This window comes from Dromaius novaehollandiae, chromosome 3 (assembly GCF_036370855.1).
Source record: "Dromaius novaehollandiae isolate bDroNov1 chromosome 3, bDroNov1.hap1, whole genome shotgun sequence".
Lineage (NCBI taxonomy): Eukaryota > Metazoa > Chordata > Aves > Casuariiformes > Dromaiidae > Dromaius > Dromaius novaehollandiae.
In genome coordinates, this window is record NC_088100.1 from 69,627,031 (window position 1) to 69,651,014 (window position 23,984).

Consider the following 23,984-nt stretch of genomic DNA (forward strand, 5'->3'; position numbering starts at 1 on the left):
AAAGTCAAATTTCTTGTGTCTGACTACAGTATATCTGCCATTAAGGCATGTTGCCTTGATCTGAAGCCTTCGAAGTGGAGTAAAACCATTTTCCAACCTATTGTGTATGCAATCAGAGTGCAGTGTAAGGCTTTCAAGATACCCTGTCACTGTTGTAACTTTAAACATAATTATATATAAAAAACAAAGTACTATTTGAAAAAGGAGAACAGCAAACAATGAAGACATAACCAAATGTCCTCTATTAGGTTTGGTCACTTGAACACAGAGATTAGAAGATCTGCAAAGACTGGATAACATACTGTGCAAGTTGAAACTCTCTCCTTGCACAATACAAACTACAGTTCTCGCCCTCAGAAAAGCAAATTCATGAATAAATGGGATTACACTGATCCTGTCAATTATTCATTCATTCTTCCTACTTTTCCGTCAAACTTAACTGCTTGCTGAAAAAACTTCCTCAGGTTATAATACAAAATAAGTCCACACTTAAACCATTTTTGATGAGGACCTGATTTTCCTCGTATGACTTCAAAAACAGTGTAAGTACATTAGTTTTTATTTATAAATGTAGACAACTAAGGAGGCTGTACAGTTTACAAAAAATCAGATTTGTATGTCTTAATAGTCCTTGCAGGAAAAAAATAAAAGAAATAATACTATACTGATATAGAAATGTTTGTAATGTAGAATGGGCCAGCAAAGGAATACTGTCATAAAGAATTATTTCCTTCTCTGATTCCTTAGGTCACTCTAGAGACTGCAATTACAAGGGTGACAATAACCTATGAAGAAGGATAATTTTGAAGATGAACTGCCTAGAAAATGATGCAGCTAAATCAGACATTATCAATTTCCTGAAAATGTTGACTTTTCATCATGTAAGATTGCCCTATTTAAGATCTGCTGTAGTCTTTCTGCTGAATGCTGGCATCAGCTAAATGCTTTGAATATAGTGTAAATATCCCTGTTTCTCCTACACAAGATTTCCTCTTTAGACTGCTGCAAGTTGAACAACCATTAGAGATGTTTTTGGCAGCATAAATGAGGAAGAAACCATGCTAACTAGAGACTGAGGGTGCAGAAAAGAAACGTGAGCTACCAAGGACAGGAAATTTGCCTATAACTTCCCAAATTACATGAAAGTATTCTCATTTTTCTTGAACAATTCAGTGAAAATCTCCATGGAAGTCTATAGGATGCTACATGAGCAAACATCACAGTGCATCTTATTACAAGTCATGACAGTAGGGCCCAAGTTTGTTCCTAGCACTGCTGTGCTGAAAGCTAATAAACACATAGCAACAGAAAGTTCCTCAGCTAAAATATCATATTTTAAACAAATAAGAGAAAGAATGGTGAAAAAGGAAATACTACCATTATCCCTTTTTCACAAATGGCAAACCAAGTCACTGAGACATTAAACAATTTGTTCAATATCATATTGAAAGTCTATGGCAAGCCACCCAAGATCCAGTGTAGTATCTTAACATCAGATCATTCACTTCATCTCCCATTACATCATAATTCATGTGATGGAATATTATCCATATAGGATTAGCATTACTTATAAGACAAGAGTGTCAACACAGATAGAAATGCCTGATTGACCTGACTTTTCTGAATTTATAGTTTTGATGTATTTAAATGAGAGCACCAGACTGCTTCAAATAAGAAATAAAATGAGGGGTGCTTCTCATCTGAAATAGGAAGTGCTTGGCACAGAAGCAGAGGCATATTAGTAAAAATGCTTAGGTGTTTGGAACAATAAAGAGGAGAAAAATGAAAATGCAATGATGAGTCAAGGTTAATGGAACTTAATATTATACTTTCCTCTGACCTCTGCAAAACAAGGACAAGGAAGAGGAAATTTACAGAAATTCAGCAGGCATAATGTTCTAATCACTGCCATGAAATTTCTTATTTTGTGACTTTCCTATTTCATTTTAAAAATAGTAGGACAGCTTGAAAGATAAAATGGCAGATTTGTGTAATTGGCCATAATTTAAAAAATCCACAACCTTCCTCAGCATTGTTCTTTAACTATTTCAAGTCAAAATGTTTGAACACAAAGCTAAGTATGGGTTCAAATGCCTTGAGAAATAAGATGATGGAACTACCAAAAAGTTAGGGTCAAAATCTGCTTTTGCTTCCAAGGGACAATTCCACTGGGATTTACACACACATACTAGGGAACTCATGTCTTCAAAAACTTATGTTTTTATACTCTGATACCTCTGCTGAGGTATCTCAAAGGAAAGGAACAATGAACTTCCATATCCCCAGAGACTGAAATCTATTATTTTATCATTAGTACAGAATGCCTGAATTGCTGCATCTTGGAATTGACTACTTTTAATAGTTACACACTTATAAGCCAAATAAACCTGATAAAGGTAGAGGCATTTGTTTCCTATGCTGAAACAAAGACTCCTCAAGAACAAAGAATAAAATAGCATTTTCATGTCCTGCAAAGCAAAAATAATCTATTATAGCACAGGAGTCCTTTTTTAATGTGATGACACATTGATTTGTGGAGGCAACTACAATACATCTTTATTTTGTATAGCAACTTTCATACAAAACATATCTTAGTTTGAGTCTTTTTTTTTTAAAAAAAAAACAGTTCAGTAATTCAATAATACAGTTTCAAAGTTCATATAAAAAAAGCAAATGAAGAGACAAATTAAGATGCATGGATATATACATCTATATCCTCATTTTCCAATAGGGATTTAAAAGTGCTATAAGTTTTTTTCTGTTTAAAAGAGACATGCTAAATATCACACTGGACTAAAAGCAGTCAAATATCAGGAAAACCATCAGCTTGAGAGAATAATTAAAACTTTAAGGAGCCTGGTGACAAGATATTTACTCAAACAATACCCAGGCTGTTGGATATTCATTTGTAGTATTAAAGTATGGTTTAATACACATATATTAAATAAAACATCACTGAAATGTGTCTCAGTTATGTATCTTACAACCTGGAAAAAGTCATTGCTTTATGAAAACCTCATTAAAAACTAAGGAGAGTATCATCTCATGGTACTAACAAAAAATCTGCCTTCTGCCTCTGTCAAAAATAAAAAAAGTCCTAGGTGAAGTGCCTCTGGAAGGAGACAGGAGGAAGGAGAATCTCAAGGAACGATGTGTGAAAGATCAGGGACAGAATAGCGCCGAGGACAGAACTCCATTTTTGTGAAAGATTTTGAAATTCTCCAGAGGTAAGTCCATGAAATAAGAGTTCATGGGCATATAATTTTTCCTAACTTTGTTTTAATATGAAAATTAGTGAAATCAACCCACTTTCATGAAATGTTTATTTGAATAGAAATGCACATTCTAGCGTAGAAAAAAATGGTTTCATTAAAAAAAAAGAAAATCATTTCACAACCTCATCTGCATTGAATCACAATGTCAGGGAAACAGAAACTTGAACTGAACAGAAGGACAAACCTATGGTGTATTTCGACATTACTAGATTTTAAAATCTATCGCTAAGTTTTATGGACTATGCCAGCAAAGATTTTTGTTACATGAGTATTGTTTTTAAACTCATCTTTAACTTTTTACAAGTTTTGTTTACATTCTTTTCTGTTGCTCCATATTTGCTTTATTTATCCGTTTTCATGTAGGCAGTACAGCAACCACACACTCGCATATGCTTAAAGTTAAGCATGTGAGAAATTCCAGTTACTCTAATCCGACTAGCCATATTTTATATGCTTTGCTGCATTGATATCTAGATCCTTAAATTTAATATTAATTATAAAAAGGACTGATTAAAACAAACAACACAATCAATGAGGAAAGTAGTTCAATCTGCTTTTCAATGCATTAGTGAAAAATCAAAGGCACTTACTACAGTAACAGTTAAAATACTGCTGAGTGTCTAAACGAGCACTCTCACAAGTTTACCATGTTTCCAGTGTGCACATTTCAATGGATTTTTTTTTTTTTACTGCTATCTCTTTTCTTCAGCTTTGCCCTTCAAGCTCTTCAAATACGGTTTGATCCTGAAAAACTGTCAAGGACAAAATAGAAGTGTACAAAGGAAGGCAGGAAGGCCTTAAATTAAATAATGTATTTAAATAGTTGTCAATTATTGCTTTCAGATGGTCACTACTGAAGCCTTAGATTCACAAAGCAACTGTGCAATGAATAGCCACCAAAACAAAATCCACCACCTCCGCCACTAGCTCACACATAAGAGAAAGGGGAAAAAACACTGTATCTGCTCTATAATATTAGTCTAATTTGAACTGGCAGGAACCTCTCATGAGTTTTCTTAAATTCATCCACCTGTCCCCAGACAAGGAATGGTCTAATAATTTCCAAATCATCTAAACTAGAGGCATATCTAATCAAACCTTAAATATTTCATTTTGACTTAATTCTTTTACTAAGTTCTATCTACCTGCCTTTATACCAAGCAGTGTTTTTCCTATGATTAAATTAAAACTTTCTTTATGCCCTCTGAAGATCAGTATGGTTCAGTACTGATCTTGAGGCAATAGCCTCAGCCTGATCCAGTTGCCCAAGCATGTCTAGGGGATGCTTTCCTCGCCCCCCTCGGGAATTGTGCCCCATGGTGGGGATGGGCTGGCCGAGCCGGGGCAGCACCTCCTCCCAGGCCAGCAGAGCTGACAGCCCAGCACAGCCCTGGAGATAACTGAGGGCTTCGTCTCACATCAAACAGCAATTTGGGCAAGAAGTAACATAGACATCTAACCAGCCCAACTACATCCCCTTGTGAACTCAAGCCAGACTCTCAAAAGACCTAATTTGGTCACACGTCTGCAGTGTACCCTTAAACAAGTCATTTTTTTCCCCAGAATATTCTGGCTGTTTTCAATATGTAGACCCTAAATCTTAAGAGCAGGAGCTCTCTCTTAGTATGTGTGTGAACAGTTTCTATCATAACGAAGCCCTGCTTTCCATAATGATATCTGAGTTACTGTAAGTTAACATTTCTAGTTGTGTCTTTGTTGAATATTTAAAATACATGTTAGAACAATAAATATTTGTCAGGGATATAAAGCCCATCATGAATAACAATGGGGGAACTGTGATGCCCTCAATAACCATAAAAACTCCAAACAGGCTGAGGGCAGTAATGTAAATTCTTTCACGTGACTCCATGTGGTGCTGAGCAGGTCGAACACAGTCACAGACTAGTGCTAATTTTATAAAAAACCTCATTATGTGTGTTTGCTCTGCAGTGCCAGCTCCAGCAACACAGCTCAGCGATACCCGAGTTTGCCATGCACAAAGTCACCTCACGTGCACAGAGGGTAACTGGCCCGAGCTGCGGGCCCCACAAAAGCGCCTGAGACGCCCTGCAGCAGGGCTGAGCCTGGAAACAGCACAGCTGAACTCGCAGGGGGAGTGCTCCCCAGGCAGGCAGCAAGCCTCATCTGCGCTGAGTTCAGCACCAAACTCCTTCTGTTTCCTTGCATGCAAGGGATAGCCCATCCAAAATCAAACCTTCCAGAGATGACAGAGATGTCCGCAGTTTCCTTTCTATCTACACTGATTTCTGCAAACATTTGTATGTTAGTTACTACGCAAGCATTCTTCTAAGTGCTGACATTGCAGACCTGTACTATTAATGCCCATCTTCGACACTGAAAGAATTCCAGGAAATCAGGAATTTCAGGAATCTAGGAAATCCAAGCAGAAGGGCTTTGGGTTTTACAAACTGAGTTAGCTTGCCTTTGGAAGAGCCAGTTTCTTTAATACATACTTTCACTTTTGCATACAAATTGAGTATTTGCAGAATAACAATGTAAAATATGAACATATTATAGAATAGATACGTAGTTCCTGCTCTCAAAATCATATCCATTTTCTAGGCAGTAAAAAAATTTCCTATGTTGGAGCTCTAACAATAAGTAATTTTGTTGACTTTTTCCAAATGATATAATGATTTCTTCTGGGCCTCATAGATTTTTATATGCATCTTAAAAGAAAGCAAGATAGAAAAACTGTAAAATGAAATAAGAAGCAGCAGCTTTTTCAAGGTTTGTCAAGTTGCCAGGAGAGTGCCTAGGCTTCTCAGCTAGAACTGTTTGAGATTCAGTGTTCAAAGAAACACTGTTTTTTTGTTAAAGGCATGCCAGTTGCTGGACAAGTGACTGTAAGGTGGTGTGTAACTTAATGATGTAACTATGTAAAAAGAAGCATTTTCTTGATACAAGAAGTATCCTTTAAAAAGCTGACCTTTGGAAATTGATACCATTCACTGAATAGTAAACTGTCCCCTGAAAAATGCCAGTAAAAACATACAGTTTAAGGAATGAGAAGTTTCTGCACACGGATTTACTTGGAAAGGAAAGAGGTTAACAGATGACTTACTTGCTCCCTCCCACCCCACAGCCCTGGAAATTGCACATTCCCAGGGCAGCCACTGTATCAAACCCAGGTGACAGACCTGCTGAGCAGCTGCATCTAGAGCATGGGCATGTGGAGCAGGAAATCAGCCGGGTAGCATTTCACAGCAGCTAGGCTGTACATGTACTATGACCTGATGCGGGGTCGGGGTGCTAAAATCACAGGTCATTTACAATGACAATGAAAAATATGGAAAAACAAAACTACCCTTTATTTCTTATATGTAAGAGAATTATATAGATAGTATGTATCTTATTTTCTAGATGATAATTTTTATTTATCTTCAGTTTTCACCCTTTGAATCTATATACTGTCGTTATGTGTAAACAATATTTGAAACTTGAAGAAGTAATCAAATATCTATCTGCTTTGTCATTACTTATGTACTGAATTTTGTCTTTCACTTAAAATAGGCAACAAAATTTTCTTCTGTACAGCCACATGCATTCCTTCATCAGCCATGGGAACAAAGTCACTGTACAAAAGCACATCCATTTCCTTGTTCCACCGATCCCGACATGGAGAGCAGCCCTTAGGCTTTCACATTATGTATGCTGCTGCTGTGCTTCTCCTCCCAGGTAGTCTTTGAATCTGTCCCACCTGACACTTCTTTGGTTACTATTCACTAACCACTCAAACACTCCTTCTTTTCTGTCTAAAAAGCAGCTGGCTAGCTCTTATCTAGAAAATCTGGTAGCTGGGAAACTTTTCTTTCTCCGCTACAGGAGGAGTACAGAAAGAGGTGCTCTTCTCAGGAGGAAAGGACTACATGAGATTTTACCACCTACTAACATGCCCCCAGTAATATGGTGGCAAGATAGCAAAGGCACAGAACAATCCAAGACAGACAAGTAACAGCGTGAGGTTATGAATGAGGTAACAGGTAGCCCTTGCTCTATACACATGGTGACACCTAGTCAAAAGGTGTGCATGCTGTAGCTACTGCATTACCCTGATAAAAGGTAACTCAAACAGCAACCAAATAGTATAACCCTACTACACCAAATTCAGCTACTGCTGAGTAGCAAGTATGCTTTGCATTTCCGTCATGCAACTTATATTAACAAGAAGAAAAAGACCTACAGAAGTTTTTTTTTTTCCTTTGCTGATATATAAACCTGTAATGACACCTCTTTCCTGCTCTTTAGGACACATCAGGATTTCTGTTAATAGCATCCTGTGGAAAAAATAACCTACTGCCTTTTTTAAACAACAGTTTACAAAAACACCTTATTTAATCTGTATTTGACAAAACTTCACACCCATGTAAAAGCTGAAACTATATTTATACTAAAAGCCTAAAGAGGTGTAAAATCAGATTCTCCTTCATTTCCTTCCTTTAATTCACAGTAAAGAATAGAGTTTAAGGAGTTTAATCGTTACTGTCTAGCTACAGAGAATGCTATGATCACATTGTTCTTGAGCAGAGTACTGTAGGGAAAAAAAACAAAGGTGATTTGAATTTCAGAGAAGAACTGCAAAAGATCTTATTCAACAGACGAATGAGAAATTAGTTCCTTACAAGGAAGCTGACCTCATGAAAATCACTGATTTCCTGGCATTTCCCTTCACGTTTCAACATTCTAAAAGTAAATCTGTGGGATGTTTTTGATGCATTGAGTACAAAGTATTTGTAAAAAAAATGAACTACAAAATCCAATTAACAAAGTATTAAAGGTAATAGTGGACTACAGACACCAATACAGACATCACACTGTCTTGAAAACAAATCTCAGCTGATCCAAACTGTACTCAAACTAATTTTATTAGCAATGAGATCTGGATTTTAATAAAGGCAAATAGACCTGAAATCACTTGCTCCTTTAGATGCAAATCTCCTTTCATCATCACTCCTCTCAACCATCTCAGGTCAGTAAAATTGAGAGCAAGTATACCACAAATCAGCAAAAAAAAAGATGGTCTTTGAACCTACTATACTAGCTAGACATTGCATTTCACTGCAGAATCCATGTTGCTTTGTAAGACCAGCCATCAGAGAGAGATATGAGCTTTAGTCAGTTTACAGGCATCTGGGCATTCTTCGAGACAGATACTCTGTTTCTTTGTATCTGGAAAATAAATAACTGCTGGTATTATATAAATAATGAATTGCCTAGGTCATTGATTCCTGATCTGTGCATCCTAGATATCTGTGGACCACATTTTAAAAGTTATGCAAGAAGTACCTAAGCAAAGCAAACCTCATATAAGTAGGCTGAAATTTGCTGTATGACACTACAGTGACCAATCAACTTTGCTGGCACATTTTCAGGGATCTCAACAAACAGAAGAAGCTTCAAAACCTCAGTCTAGACCACTTACTTAAATCAATGTACTCTAAATCCAGATTAAGGCTTTCCTATCTCTACAAGAACAATCTGCTAGACGAAGAGAGGAAGAGCGTAAGAAGACATCCGAAAGTGCACAAGAAAAGGTTTTTAGGACAACTGCAGCTTTGGGTTTCTGTTTTCACTTAAGAGCTACAAAAAAATGACTCAATGGGAATGAAGAAACATTTTCTTACAAGCAACACTACAAAAGAAAATTTTAAAAAGCTTTGAGATCCAAAGATACTTAATTACAATATAACTCAGCTAGAGATGGATTTCGCCTGCTAGAAACAAGCAAAAAACCAAGATGTATTTGATAAAACAAATTTGATTCCAACAAGATGTTGGAAAAGCAAGATGTATTTGAAAAAAATTACAAAACAGAAAAATTACAAAGCAGAAATATGTTAAAATGGAATTAAGCTAATGAGTTTATTTCACTGACTTATGGTAAGCTAATTCACAGGATTATGCAATTATTCTAACAACAAGCATTAAAAACTCAGATATCTAGCCATAAGGGTAAATTTAATCTCAAATAAAATACAAGAAAAAAATGTGTCACTCTAGGACAAAACTCCCTTCAAAGTGATATTATGCAATGCTATCACACTGGTAATAAATGTATTTTAAAATTTAGACTGTGAACCAAAGATTGCTTTTTCCCCTCCTTTCCTTGTAATATTGTTAAAGAAATTAAATCAGGACTGCTCAGGTGGCACAACTGTATGTTCCTACATGTCGAACATATTAAGATTCCTTTTATGTTTAACTCTAAGCTGTACTATTTTTTCTTTGAAAATAGCATCTATATTTTACATTAAACAACTGAAACCAGATTTATATAAAATGTGCTCAAGCTTTCAATATATTCAAAACATTGAATATATTATTATTGAATATTAATACATCTAAATATATACAGACATTATATATATATATATTGCATAATATATTCAGGATTGAAATGCGTTAATTGTTAAGTAGGGTGCATAAAGGCAACAATTTCGTGAAGAAATCTTTCCGATAAGGAATGTAGTAAAATAAATACTACCCACATTTGAGCAAATTTGTAGGTGGTTAAAGCCAAAGGATTGTCTTTATTCATTAGACTTGATCACTTACATGACCAAATACTATGCAAAATTTTTTTGCAAAGCATTCATGGTATTTCTCTACAAGTAGAGAAGTAGATTATAGATGAAAATCTAAGATTACATCTACTTCCCAGTTTCTTAACTGTTGCTATTGGTGGGATATGCTGATATCAAAACAGATTTAATGTGACACTGCTCTGACACATGCCACACTCCAGGAGTGGTGAGATACCAGCAGCCCTGCCAGGATGCAGGTGAAAGCTGAAAAGAAAAACTAGTCACCAAAGAATCAGGTTTTTAAACGAGTGAAAACTGAGAGCTGCTGACCTCCTTTTCTCCTTTTGAGTAGTATTCGGATTCCTGTGCTAATACTAACTTTATACACAGTTGATAATAAAACACATTCCTTATCAACATGAGCAGCCTAAACATGATGAAGTAGGCCATCTGATGAAATGTATCACTCACCAGAGTCACACTACCAGAAACATCAAGAAAGTATGAATATATTTACAACATTCCTATTCTGGAAACGAGTTTTGTTAATGTTTTACTGGGGTAGAGCACTCCTATAATCATATTCAGAAAATCAGCAGCTATATTAATATAACTACATACAAGTCCATGCACGTTATTCTGCAAAGAAAACTGATGTCTTTGAGGTTCCCTATAAATACAGGGACGCAATCATATGCAAAAGATGACGGGATCAGAATCCATGCTACTAAAAACTATAACAAATCTATAAAGCATCCCAAATCCTAGTCCCCAACGCAAGAGCAGACAGCTTTAGGAAAGAGCTCTTTTCCCATTTGTCCTCAGAAACGTGCACAGATGGTCCTCCTTCACACATGTTATACTGGAAATACAGTACTTGACATAATAAAACTTACTAAGCAGTATTTAAATAGAGCACTCTTAGATTCTAAGAAAAAAAAATTACTAAAGATAATGAAAAACAGATTCCCCCAACTACATTTCTTAATTGAGCTCTCCTGATCATGTTTCTCTGATTTTATAAAATAAGCATATGTTTCAGGGTGAAGCAGAGCAGAACTATTCTGAGAAAAACTAGCCCAGGGCAGTCACTGTTTGCTTCTCATCAAGATTTGTAAACAGAAACAAACTTTTAGAAGTTATCTAGCTCCTTGAACTATTTTGTAATGGGCCACATAAGATACAAATTGGGAGTGAGGAGGCAATGCTGTTAGGTCCAAGTGGGGAAGGAGCGTGGTAGTTACCACAGAGCCTCAGTGCAAACACAAGTTAGTGTTCAGAGTTTTCTGTCAGGGTCAGTCAAAAAAGCAGGGATATAACTAATAACTAAACATCCACTTTCATAGAACTTTCTTATAAACTATCAAGGTGATAAACAATTCAGATTCACCAATAATTCTTAAAGTAGGCCTTGATCCTTCAAAATGATAAATGTGTAATCCCTGTCAATTTTAGTGGGTGTTTAAAAGATTAAGACCTTGCATCTTATCCTGAGCCTGGCATGCAGGAGAGCAAAAAATTACCACCAATTAGCACGTACCCTCACAAACTGGACTGAAAACAGCTCACTGAAGCACAATTCTGTAATTATTTTGAGAATCATATTTTAGTTACATGGTACCTCATCTCAATAGGGCTTAACTGGGCAGCTGTCTGGCTTCCATGTATCAGTAACTCGGTGGGCTATGAAGAAATAGCTGTCACTAGCATGTTCTGTGCACCCTCTGCTGGCTTCAGAGCAGCAAGCAACCAAGCTTCACGAAACAATCTATTTGAAGCAAAATCCAGGGAAGAAAAGTCATCTTAGTTGCAAGCAGCAAAAACTGATACTAAAATTACTGTCAAAAATGAAAAAGAGTAAATGTTTGCAAAAACATTTTATTCTGAAATTACAAAAAAAATATATATATATTGGGTAAGTGTACCTTGCTCAAAGATAATCAAGTGGCAAAACTACTGGCCCTACGTTTTACTGTAACTTCTTAACAGTTGCTACAGTCTACTTGCATTTTTCAAAAATACTCTATTTTAAAATTAGCATCTTGTTAGATTTCACTATTCTGTTCTTTTTCAATCACTAAACTGGCCTTAAAAGGCTTAGCAAAGAAACTGAAGTCACTGATTACATTTTGTTTAAAAGTCAGTCTGATATTTTCTCACTAGCTGAAATAACGGTAATGGTAAATAATGGCAAAGCTGAAATAACCCAAACCTTTGAAATTTTCAAATTACCAAAAACTACAGCAAAGCAAACAATGCTGAAGTATGGCTGTGTTGATCCTCACAAGCAACCTTACATGAGTTAGTTAGGCACCTCCTCTGCATGACACCTGAGTGAAATGCATATAAAACACAGTAATTTCACTTAACATACTTCACAAAACCTTTAATTTCACAGTTCATCAAAACTCCATGGCAGTCACTGTGGCTCACTGCTCACACTTCTAAAAACAAATTTAATCAGTGCTAAAATGCTAAAGAAAGGAATATCAAGTCTCAAGCTCACTGTATCACTAACGAAACAGGCAAGTTCTTAGAAAATGTTTTCAAATACCTAACATTTTGTATCTTTGTGCCAGAAAGTTCTATACTGTTTAATTTGAATTCTCACAAAACTAGCATCTCCTGAAAGAAAAATCCCAGTGTATTTTGCCACATAACAGCTTGCTACTATCTATGCATTTAATTGTGAAAATGTTCACAATTTTAGAGCGCAGAATAAAATATAATTATCCACAGCAAATGTGGCTGAGCTTCAAATATCTCTACAGCCTCCACACACAACTCAATCCTTAGTCCTCACAGAGTAGCCTTCCCAACTCCCATTCCATTCTCCTGTTGTTTGCTCATTTTTGCATACTCCTCTCACTCCACTATGTTTTGACACACTCAGATGGAAATAAATGCAGAAAACATAATTTTTGAGAGAAGAAATTAACTCTTACTAAGGTATTTTTTGAAGGAGTACATTGTATATAGAACCAATGCAACTTTAAAGGGTAAAGGATAAAAGATAAAAGGATAAAAAAGAAACTTAATTCAAATCTCTCACACTGTAGTCTCTGTACAGTCAGGTTGTACGTGTTAGCTTTAGAAATAGTTGTCAAAGGAGATTCAACTGGAAATGGCAAATTGAATAGCACTGGTATAGAGTATAAGGATCTATACCATATCAAGTGTCAATTAATTCTGTGAGCAGGGGATACGTAACTCTCCCATCCTTATTGTATTAAGCTGGCTCTATTTAATGCAGGAGAGATTTAAATAGTGAAAGATCAACAGTATTTTTTTTTTTTTTTAAGACAGAAAAAGGTATGTGTGTGGCCATCTCCTTCATGTCACAAACAAGGCATAATGATTCTAAGCATGTGCGTACTTTATTGGTACTACTAAACAAAGCTCCAAACCATAGTATTTCAAGAGTGTTTGAAATGAATGATTGAGAACTGGCCACTTTATGAAAGGGATAAAAGGCTACTGGACTTGTAAGTCTTAAAAGGTCCTACAGCCCCACTAACAGTCACAGTTAACAACGGGAACAACTCATTCAGCTGTCATTTTAGTCAGCCTATAGCCAAGGGCTTGCTGCAAAGAGGTGGCCAAAACTGGATAAGGAGTCCTGGCAAGGGATACTCACTCTTCACACGCTTCTCTCACTGTATATAGCCTGAGCAGTTACTCTTCATGGAACCTGTAAATCCAAACTTTTTGAAACATACTATACTTTCCCTCATGAGAAAGCAAGAAAGTAAGCTGCAGTGGCTGGTTGGATACCACTGTTTTATGTAGGTGGGAGAAGCATTAAGGTCTAGCAAGAGTATAAGAAAATTGTTCAGTGTTCCATTTTCTTCAAAACTTATAAAAACATCTTTACTTTCAGACTAGAGATGCTGGAAACCATGCAATAATAATCAGCTTTTATGTGCTCATTGCAAAGAACTTTGCTGAAGAAATTAAAAGGCAGTGGAAATGCAAGTTGGGGAAGTATTTTGTTATTCCAGTAGATATATTGTACCAAAGAACACATGCCAAATTTAGTATTTCAAACTTTTTAGAAATTAATTGAGAACAACAGCTTCAGGGGGGTTGAAAAGGCTACTGAGGGAGGCCGAAGAACATCTAGGTTAGGAATACTGATGATGATGCGATGTAGCACTTTTGTGTGGGCTGTAGCCAAACATGATCAAGACTGCACAAGGAGCAGAAAGTCAAAAGCAAGAGGACAGTATGTTTGAGGCATCCACCTACCACTAGTACTTTAAAAGGTCAAAGCCCTGAAAAGTTTTGAAATTTAAATTTTAGCCTTTCCCCGGAAAGTGATACTTAGAAATAGGAATTCACAGGCCTATTGTATCTTGATCTGTTTTAAAAACAATCCAAACAAGCACCCATAGCAGTTTACACATATCCCTCTTTCTTGCTTTTAACTGGGCTCTTTTCAAGTACAGCACTCCATTCACAAATCTGACTAGCTAGCAATGATTAACTTGAAGAACGTATTTTTAAGTTAACTTCAAAAAAGTCTATTTATAAATAATAAGTGATATATTAACCATCTGACAAAGTTCAGTAGAAGAGATTATTCTGCTGCTCAGCATAGTAATAATCTTGCTGTGGATCAAGCAGAAAAGAAAACCTTGATCCACAGGTCAGCTGGAGCCCTGTGTCTATACTACTCAAGGCCGGCACACCCTCTAGCAGTTTGCAAATGCATCCATAGTGCACAGCACTGCCTGGATCTGCCTGGATTCCCTGCGTTACTTCACAGCCTTGAGAAGAAAAGTTCTGGTACGTGGTTTTTCTAATCAGAATGCCAAAGTAATTAAGGTTGTGTCACAGTCCACAAGGACACAGTTTTCTACAGCATAAGGCTGAGAACAGTAAACTCTGAAGTAACAAAACCCATTACAGACACGACTGAGCCTTTCACAAGTATGCTACATGTACTTTTTCCCCATGCTATCCTCATTTTGATTCCTTAAACTGAAAATAAAAGATGATTCAACTACTACTAACACACTAGCAAGCACTAAAATTTTAAAAAATAACTGTGCCATGATTAGAATTGGTTTAAAGTTTGAGAAAGTAAGATCCCTTCAACTAAATGGTTGTCACCTTGGAAGGAGAAGAAAACTGCAGTTAACATATACTTTTCAGAGAGGAGAAAAAAATTCCTTTTTGAAGCACAGAATTTCTGGAAAAAGACTTTATGACAGTCCTGAGGAAAAGGTATCTTAGTGTAAATGAATTATGTTTTAGATATGCAATTCACTCATTTTCATTTAGATTTCTCTCTTTTTCACTTACAGTACTGGTTGAAATTCACTTTCAGTAAATAGAAAACCTATTTTAAATATGTGTCACATCGTCCTAACTCCATTATTAATCCTAAATTTTCTGGCAAGCCTACAGATTCTGCACTGCTTACATGGCAGTTCCGTGACAGTTTGCATAAAGTATAACAGTAAAACAATCCTTTTTCTAAGGAATTATTTGTTCACCCATAGCCGCATCTGTCTCCTCTGCCATTGAAATGTCGCATTGTCTAACAGTACTCTAGAAATTGCAGAAGAATGGGAGAGAGGAGTTAAGAAAAAAGCTATAGATCTTGACATGCGGGTATGGGGATCACCAGGTCTTCTGCATTAAGGGAGGCAATTAGACACTGAATAGCAAACCATAGCTAACAGTGGCATTTAAATTGTCAAATGTTATGAGTGAGTCAATGCTCTATTAAGATAAATGGGACTTCTTTATATCCTTTTTATCTATTGTTTCAGTTTTCCCCAAATTGCAACAGCAGTATATTTGTTATACTGTGATCATGTTTTGAAGATATTCCTACACTTTTTCTTTTCTTAATGAAACTGTAGAATTCTTGGTAATGGCTGTGTTTTAACACTGTTCTTGTATACCATGATTTTATAGTTGTGAGATCTCTTAACACAACTGTTTTAGCTTTTAAGCTTAGACTTATACTGACAATTTTTTGCTTAGTTTTACTTAAAAAATAAGATTCTAACCACCAAATGATAAAAAAATCTGGTGTAACCAGCCAAATATTTCATAGCAAGTTAAATTTAAAATCCTAGCTTAATTTAGATGTTTAAATATTCACCTGATTTTCAGGGATGATGTGTACTTGAATCTATATGTTAATACACTCAAGCCTAACTTTGACACAGCAAGACTTTAAGACAAAACTCAAAAAGATGCTTCAGTTAGAAGAACCCACAACTGTAGGATGTATAGCAAGAGGAAGAGTCCATACTACGTTTTGACATGTATTTGCTTTGTATATCCTTTCATATGATGCAGAGATTGTAAATAGTGTGACTAAGCTTTCCAGAAGCTTTCACAAAATGGCTATTGATAAATACAGTTCAATAGTTTAAAAATAATAACTGTTTTGGGTATCTTGCAGTATGCATCTCAAGTCAATGCTAGACAACTACCGGAAGACAGGACTTATCATCTCAAAGCTATATTATAAAATGTTTACTAGATACCATTTCAGAAAAAAATTGAATGAAACGAAAGAAAACCAGTGAAATTTCTTGAGGAGGTCCTCTAAGAAAATATAATTTTCAAATAGATGTCTTGCTAAAAATAAAATCAGGCAGGTAGAACAGAACAGGAGTTAAAACTTTTTAAGTTCTTTAGCAGACATTCCTTGGGTCTTATTATCCACAAAATGCTAGAAATGTCTAAAAATTGTTTTGGCATATTTGTTCCTTGTGGATTCATATTTGCTTGCTTTCTCCTCAAAAGATGAGACAGATTTAGAATGAATTAATTTTCGAAGTTGGAAAAAGTGAAATAAATCCTTCATCATTTTCAGACATTTTTTATATCAAATTTCTTTACTGTGAATAAGAAAGCTTACATTATCTGGAGTAGGGAAATGCAAGACTTTTGCATTCATCACACTGTGCAACAGTGTTGCATGGGATAACTCCTGAGGTCACTCTAACTTGTGCTTAACTTCTCAAGTTGCATATAAATTGTGAAAAGCATTGATAGCCTAAACTGCTAGGTAGTGGGAAAAGTGCCATTTTAGTTATATTCTTGAACATGCTGGACTCAAACTATCATGACCACCAAAATATGTATTTTGGATAAAAGTTTCATTTGTCTTTTGCTTTTTGGGTTTTTTACATGTCATCCATTTTTATCTCTACTCTAGTTCATAAAGAAAAGTAAGAACTTTTTGCTGGAAAATAAAAATTATTGAGGAAAGTTAGGCAGTGCATTCTAAAATGAAGAAAACTTTATTAACCTAGAACATTACTTTTTCTTTAAATCATTTGAAGATGAAGCTACTTGAACAAAACACAACCTTCCAAAAAAGTAGTAGGCAGATGGACAAAAGAAAATGAGCATATATCATGGATTTTGAACAAAGAGCAGTGAACATGAATTTACAGGGATGCTCTACAAAGCTATACATGCTATATCGATATAATTTACTCAGAAAGATTTCTGGAGAGACAGAAGCAAAACCCAGTGTGTTTAACTAGCTTTAAATTGCTTTCTTTCTTATTCTATGAGTTTCCTACCATATGACAGATGAGAACAGGGATGGCTGTATTTCAGACACTTAGTACAAGCTACTCCCCCTCATACTCTTAGACTCTCAAAATAGGCTATACACAGGGTGGCCTGCTCAAATACTTACACAGGGGGAATAGGAATTGAAAGAAAAAAAAAAATGCCCTAGAAGGCTTTAGGCTTAAAAGCAGCAGAAATCAGACAATGAAGCTAGAACCAGATAATTTTCCACTACCTGCTTTTCTAAAAGCTGCGGGAGAAGGAACTGAGACACACAAGCGAAAGGGTTTGAAATTCTGTATCCAGTGAAGCCAATGGCAACACCTCTCGGCAATCAGCTGAAGCAGGATTTCACACACCGTTTTTATATTAAGGCTGAAGAAGCATTATTTTGAGTCACTAGAAATAACATGAAAAACAACATAATAAATTTCATCAAAAGGACTGTATTTTCTACAGACAGAAGAAAGCAAATTATATCGTAGCCAGGACTTTCCAAACTGGGATGCTACTAAGTGTGAAATGGCATTCTTCCTTTTAACTACTGAGATACTAAAAATTAACCAGTAATTATCTCTGCACTAAGCAGACATTACTCAACAGTAAAGCTTCAGACTGTAGTTTACACAATTCAGTAACCTCCTTTTCTGTCTCCTAAGAGATTTCTCAGATAGTTTTGTCTCAAACAACATCACTCACAACATCTCAGTAGTTGCCTGTGCCTGTATTACAGTGATGTACATGACCATGAGAGGTGAGTAAAAATATAACAAATCAGAATATCCTCTAATCACCATTCGGATTAGAAAAAAGTCAGTATTTAGATAGGGGAGAACTCAAATGGGGAAACCCAAATCTTGGATTTTACACTGACATCTCAGTTCAACATATTCTTCATAAACAAAATATTCTCTATCATCCTTTTGCTTGACGCCTTCTGTGTTCTGTGGTATCTACTACTTAAAAAATAACCAAATACATATATTAACATTTCTATCAAGCTATTTTTTCCAAGGAACTTGTAGCCTTACAAATATTTACACATCTGGCTGAACCTCCCTGGTTTTCATTTAGTGGTTTGGGTTTTTTTTGAGCATATGAGCAACATTAAGAAAAATGCTCAGGACTACTTAATATCTTTCGATGCTTATTAATCAGTGAATATTTAATCAGAATGTGTGCATTAGCTTTTATTAAATCTAAAAAAAGAAAGATTTATTAATGTTTGTAACTGAGTTTTCATTTGACTTCAAATTAGGCTAGCAAGCTATTCTTTCTGAAACAAAATTATCCACTGAGTGTATACAGGTCCAATCTGTACAATATTCTCAAAGTCTGCTATAATCTGCCATTTTATGCCATTTTTTCTATTTTCAATAGTAGTTTTGATCATGCTATAAGGATTGCAGATGTAAAGCACATACAAAGTATACATACGAATTAAAAATTGCAGACAGGATGCACACAAACTTTAGACTACATTTCAATGCTTTGTATAAATAAAATCCTTAACCTAATTACTTCAAAGGTTTCTATTCTGACAAAAATAATGGGTTCCTCACTCATTTTAAGAATGCATAGAACTACATCCCATTGATTTTATACAATCTTTTTAATATGGTAAAATTTTTCATCAACAAGAAATTTGAGAATATGCTATTAATTTCACTTCTATTAAACAATAAAATTCCAAATGAATGAGCAAACATTTCAAATTGTTTTCACTATATTATGGAATGAGACCTCTTAATCACAGATAGTTTGATCAACAGGGCTCTCTATACTGAATTCCTTATATTGGTTGTTACATTGCACAACTAAACCATGAATTTCAAGAGAAATACTTTTGATTGTCTTAGATTTAAATAATCCAATTATGTAATTTAAAGATATTTCTTATTTGTGGTAAGAAGAATTCTGTGAGGGTACTACTTGACAGAATAACATATTGCATGTATAGGACAATAAATGAAAAATGAATATTCTAGTACAGTAGAATATCCTATACTGTAGCATAATTTTTCTAAATGTTTGTAAAGTTAAGTCTCCATTTAGTATTTCCGTAGCTACTACTGAAACGACAAAAATTTTCTAAGAAGAGAAATCACTGAACCCAAAATTACACTTCAAATTTTATAGGCAAGGATTTGCTGATTTTGACCACATTTTTCCTGAAGTTTGTAATATATGTTCCTTTTTAGAGGAAAGAAATTAAGGCACATTGAAAACTGTATTTCACTGCATTGCTGAAAGACAGCAGAAACAGCATAAATCTAAACAATTTTTTTCTCTTGATAAACTACAGTGACAATGATATCACTTGCTTTGATTGAAATTATTTAACAGTTTCCTAATTTATGCTTTGATTTTTTTCTAGCGTTGCCAAAAAAAAAAAAAAAAAAAAAAAAGTTAGGCTACATTTTTGATTGCTGGATGCAATTATATTATGGTCCCTCCATTAGCGTAAAAGTCGCATTCAGATCCAAAGTCCCCTGCATCTACGTGAATCCTATCTATCTAGGTTTTAGTTAACAATTCTATATCCATTTGATACTCTTTACCTAATGAAGATTTTTTGCACGGGCTTGCACACAGTTATAGTACTTCAGCATGGAGATCTATACAGCTGTATGTGAAGTTCGCCCTAGTTTTAGAAACACATCAAGTCATCTACCTTAAAGAGTCTTGTAATTTTTCCTCATTTTAACAAAAATCTTGAGATATGCTAGTGTGAACCCTTATATCCATTACGACACAGATGCATATGGAAAATCATTCAAGGGGAACATTTCAGCCTTAAAGCATTAACCAATCAGGAAGCGAAATTGTTAAACTAAATTATCTACAGGTTGAAATACTCTTTGACCAGATTTTTCCTGTAAAGCATAAAATAACTCCTTGACTAAGGGCATTAATATAATTTCATCTGATAGAACGAAAAGAAAACATTAAACAAGCATTAATGAGTTAACCGTTAAAAAAAGTGACAAAGCATAGAATAAGATTAGTAAACCAGTGATATCACTATCACTGCTGCTATACAAGTGCTGAAATGTGCATTTTAAACTTTTTTTAAACTTCTTAAAAAGAGAAAATGCATTCATCTTCAACTGCACATAATTTTTAAGAGTACACACATCATTAGTACTTTCCTTCTTTTAATCTTTGGTATCAGAGCCAATTATAAGATAAAATATTCTAAAATATTCTAAGACTGGGATGTTCAATCAGACTACCCCTTTCCATGAAGTTTGTGCAAGACAGGAAAGAATACAAGAACTAAGGCTAATATAATTTTACAGCTTACCAACTTCAGAACTATCAGAAGACTCATACCATCCTACCTCTGACAAGAAACACTGTTCAGATCACATACACCTTTGCTAAAAGTTACGACTTTTAAAGAGATGTTACACACTCTCATTTCGGTAGCTCTACTTGACCTTTCTTGAGCATGAAATGTCATGTACATATGTTAAAACAAGCTTCAAAATGTTTACTGAGTATCTAAAGAACTCTAGAACTTGTACAGGCCAAGTGGAGTGAAAACCACCAGAAAGAAGACCTTTCAAAGGAGAAATGTAAGATATAAGACTAGTTACAATTAAAAAGTTCATCCAGTAAGATAAAATCTTTGCCACTGCAAGGTTTCAGCTGATGTGAATGAATACGGTGAAATGGTATGACCGAAAGGCACTTTTGTCATTCTTGTTCAGATAAGTATCTCCAAATTTAGAGAAAAAAGTTTAAAAATACATATTCTGTAGAAAAGCACTGAGAGATACCCTCCCTTCATGCCCTTTAAATCAATCTCATCAGCAATAATTTGACTAAAACAGGTCCAAACGCAATCCTCCACACAAGAAGTAGATGACTTCACATAACTTTCTTACTTGTGTAAGCCAGCACTTTAAAGGAAAATGTAACTAATGTAAAATTCAAAGAATCAGCAATAACTGTCAGCAGGGGAGGAGAGATCTTTTCATTACCTTAATAAACAATAATGAAAAATTGTCCTAGTTATTCTTGGTGACTCCTGATATTCTGAATAGGTTATATCCGTTCAGCTCCTATTATTAAAACAGAGAAGCCACCATTATTATGTTATTTTTAAACATGTTATTGGAAATACAAAGGAGGAAATTTGGGCTCCATTTTTTTCCCAATTTCAAATTAAATGACCCAAAGATTTGAGAGTTACTGGAACATGAATCAAGAAAATGAGTACTTTAAGTGTTCATAGCCATAGTATATCCTTGCACACGCTCAAAACTGCTGATACAGTATTTTGGGAGAACTCTCTGCACTAAATTGGCTTATTTTACAAATACCTTCTATAAACAATTTATTTGATCATTTTCCAACAGCACTTAAGTAATGCCTCCTCATGGTACACTACAGGGTTGATTACAGTATTCCCATCTCGCCTTGACTTCATAAAGAAAGTCATTTAAATCACTGACATGCCTTGAAGAGTAGTATACTATTCTACTAAAACAATCTAGCAGAATCTATTCCCTTGAGTTTGTAATAATAATGTGAGACACTACATAAAAAAAAGAAAGCGCATCAATACTTCACAGAAGAAAAAGCTCCAGCTAAGAAATCATGTCATTATAGCAAAGAATGGCTATGTTTCATCTTTGTAATCTGTATGGACACAGTATTCTGCTCAAGCACAGCACAGTGAGAAATCAGAATCACACGCTGCTTATAACAACTTGCGAATGTGTACGGTTTTCCAATAAATGTGTATGCCTAATACATTGTTTGCATTATCTGCAAAGCTACCTGTAGTATTTTTCAATATATGTATTGCTTATGTAAATAAAAACATGGACAAAACGCTATGGATTGGTTTCCTTAGTTGCTGGAATCGACAGTTAGCTTTCAACACTAGAGGAAGCTTTAAACTGGCCAGAACTGCTGCCCAAATATCTGGCCTCTGTCTTCTTTCTGCCCCATTCTCACCCTTTCCTTTGTATCTGCAAGAATTATATTCCTGTACTGTGAACCACATTAAGGAATTAATCTGGATATTTGGACAGTTCCTTTCAGTGCAAGTGTTGGCTTATGATGGCTTAATCTACAGTGAGAGAGGACAGTCTTCACTCAAATTCTGAAAGATTAAAAAATTTCAACTGACAAGATGAAGAAAATATACCCCATCAGCTAATATTTTGTCCCTTCTGAATACTTCTCTTTGGTAACATTTGTCTGCACCCTATATTAATAAAACAAGAAATGGAACAGTTCTAGCTCTAAACATGATGAAGCTAAAGACTGTAAAATAAACTTTTATTCTATGAAAAAATTAAATAGCTATTGGAAATTGATGGTATAACACACATACTAAGTACAGTGGCCAATTTATTAATGTTTGAAAGATATTACCAAAGATAAAAAAATCATTAAATAATACATTGTTTTTTATCACTATCAACTGCATTATTTTAACCTTTCTCACCTGGTAATTTACCTGCACCATTATACTATGAGAAATTTGGCCTACTACAAGTCCCAGTTTAGAAGAATGCAAAACAGATTAACTTTCTGTTTAAAAAAGCACTTAAAACATTTGAAAAGAAAAGCTACTGCCAATATTCCTGTTTCATTTTGAGTATTTACATGGTCTGTAACTGAAGCCTTTTCAATCTGCACATATTAAACAAAATAACAAAATCACTCAATTTCATAAAAAACTGTTACAGCTATTTCATGTGTTGGACTTTCACAACCACACATGCCTGACCAGAGTACTATTGCTAGGTGCAGCATCATCAGTCAAGTTCTTTGATCCACAGAGTCTGCAGATGAAGGTACTTTTGCCTTAAATATCGTTCATCTCAGTTCCTGAGACATGTTCTGGTAATAAACAAGTCAGCAAGGTCTATTGCAAAGCAGCAATTATTTAACACACATCTCACGACATCCTAATGACTACTACTTGCACAGCAGACAGAGAATCATTTATGTCCACTCTTTCAAAAGGCTATCTTCATTAAGCTGACAGTTTCTTTGCTATCCAGAATAGAAGTCCTAGTAATTTTAAAACTGAACCATGACATAAAATGAAAAAATACCGCCCCCCAAGAGGGAGGGCAACAAATACAGGCATAACTTGACTCTACGTTCAAGGCATGCTTATGCATTACATTCACATGACATCCTCATAGTTTCATTCCTTTGGGGGAAGAGGGAGAGGAATTTAAACTTGCTTGTTTAGGCTTTAATGATAAAGATCAAAAATCTAATCTGAGCTAAAAATGTTCCTTCTACCAACAGGGCACTGATTTAACAGAATCTACTCTTTCATCCTATTAAGCAAGAGAAAAAAACCCTGGCTCTCTCAACACTCAGTGAAAGGATACTTTCAGAAACAGAATTTTAACAGAAGTTGGTGAAGTTGAAAAAGTTGGTGGAATGCACTCGAGTGGACAAATTGAAAATCTTACATTACCATATAGCCAAATCTTTCACCATCAATTTAAAGGATATACAAGCAGCAAAGTGAGTGAAACATGAGAGGATACTGTTACTAATTTATCTAAGCAGCCAATTCATCTCAACGATTTAGCAAGAGGTTCTATTTCTATATTAAGCCACCAAAACT

At 35.2% G+C, this 23,984-nt stretch overlaps 1 protein-coding gene across 2 annotated transcripts in view; it reads right to left on the minus strand.

The window, feature by feature from the left end:
* Nucleotides 1–23,984, minus strand: part of SCAF8 (SR-related CTD associated factor 8) — a 98,157-nt gene that overhangs the window by 15,285 nt on the left and 58,888 nt on the right. Inside the window, exon 21 of one of the 2 annotated variants that reach the window (XR_003262509.2) lies at nucleotides 21,361–21,441. The exons of the other annotated variant lie outside the window; for it this stretch is intronic. The gene's annotated coding sequence lies outside the window, so the exon portion shown is untranslated. The remainder of the gene's footprint in view (nucleotides 1–21,360; nucleotides 21,442–23,984) is intronic. 2 annotated transcript variants of the gene reach the window in all.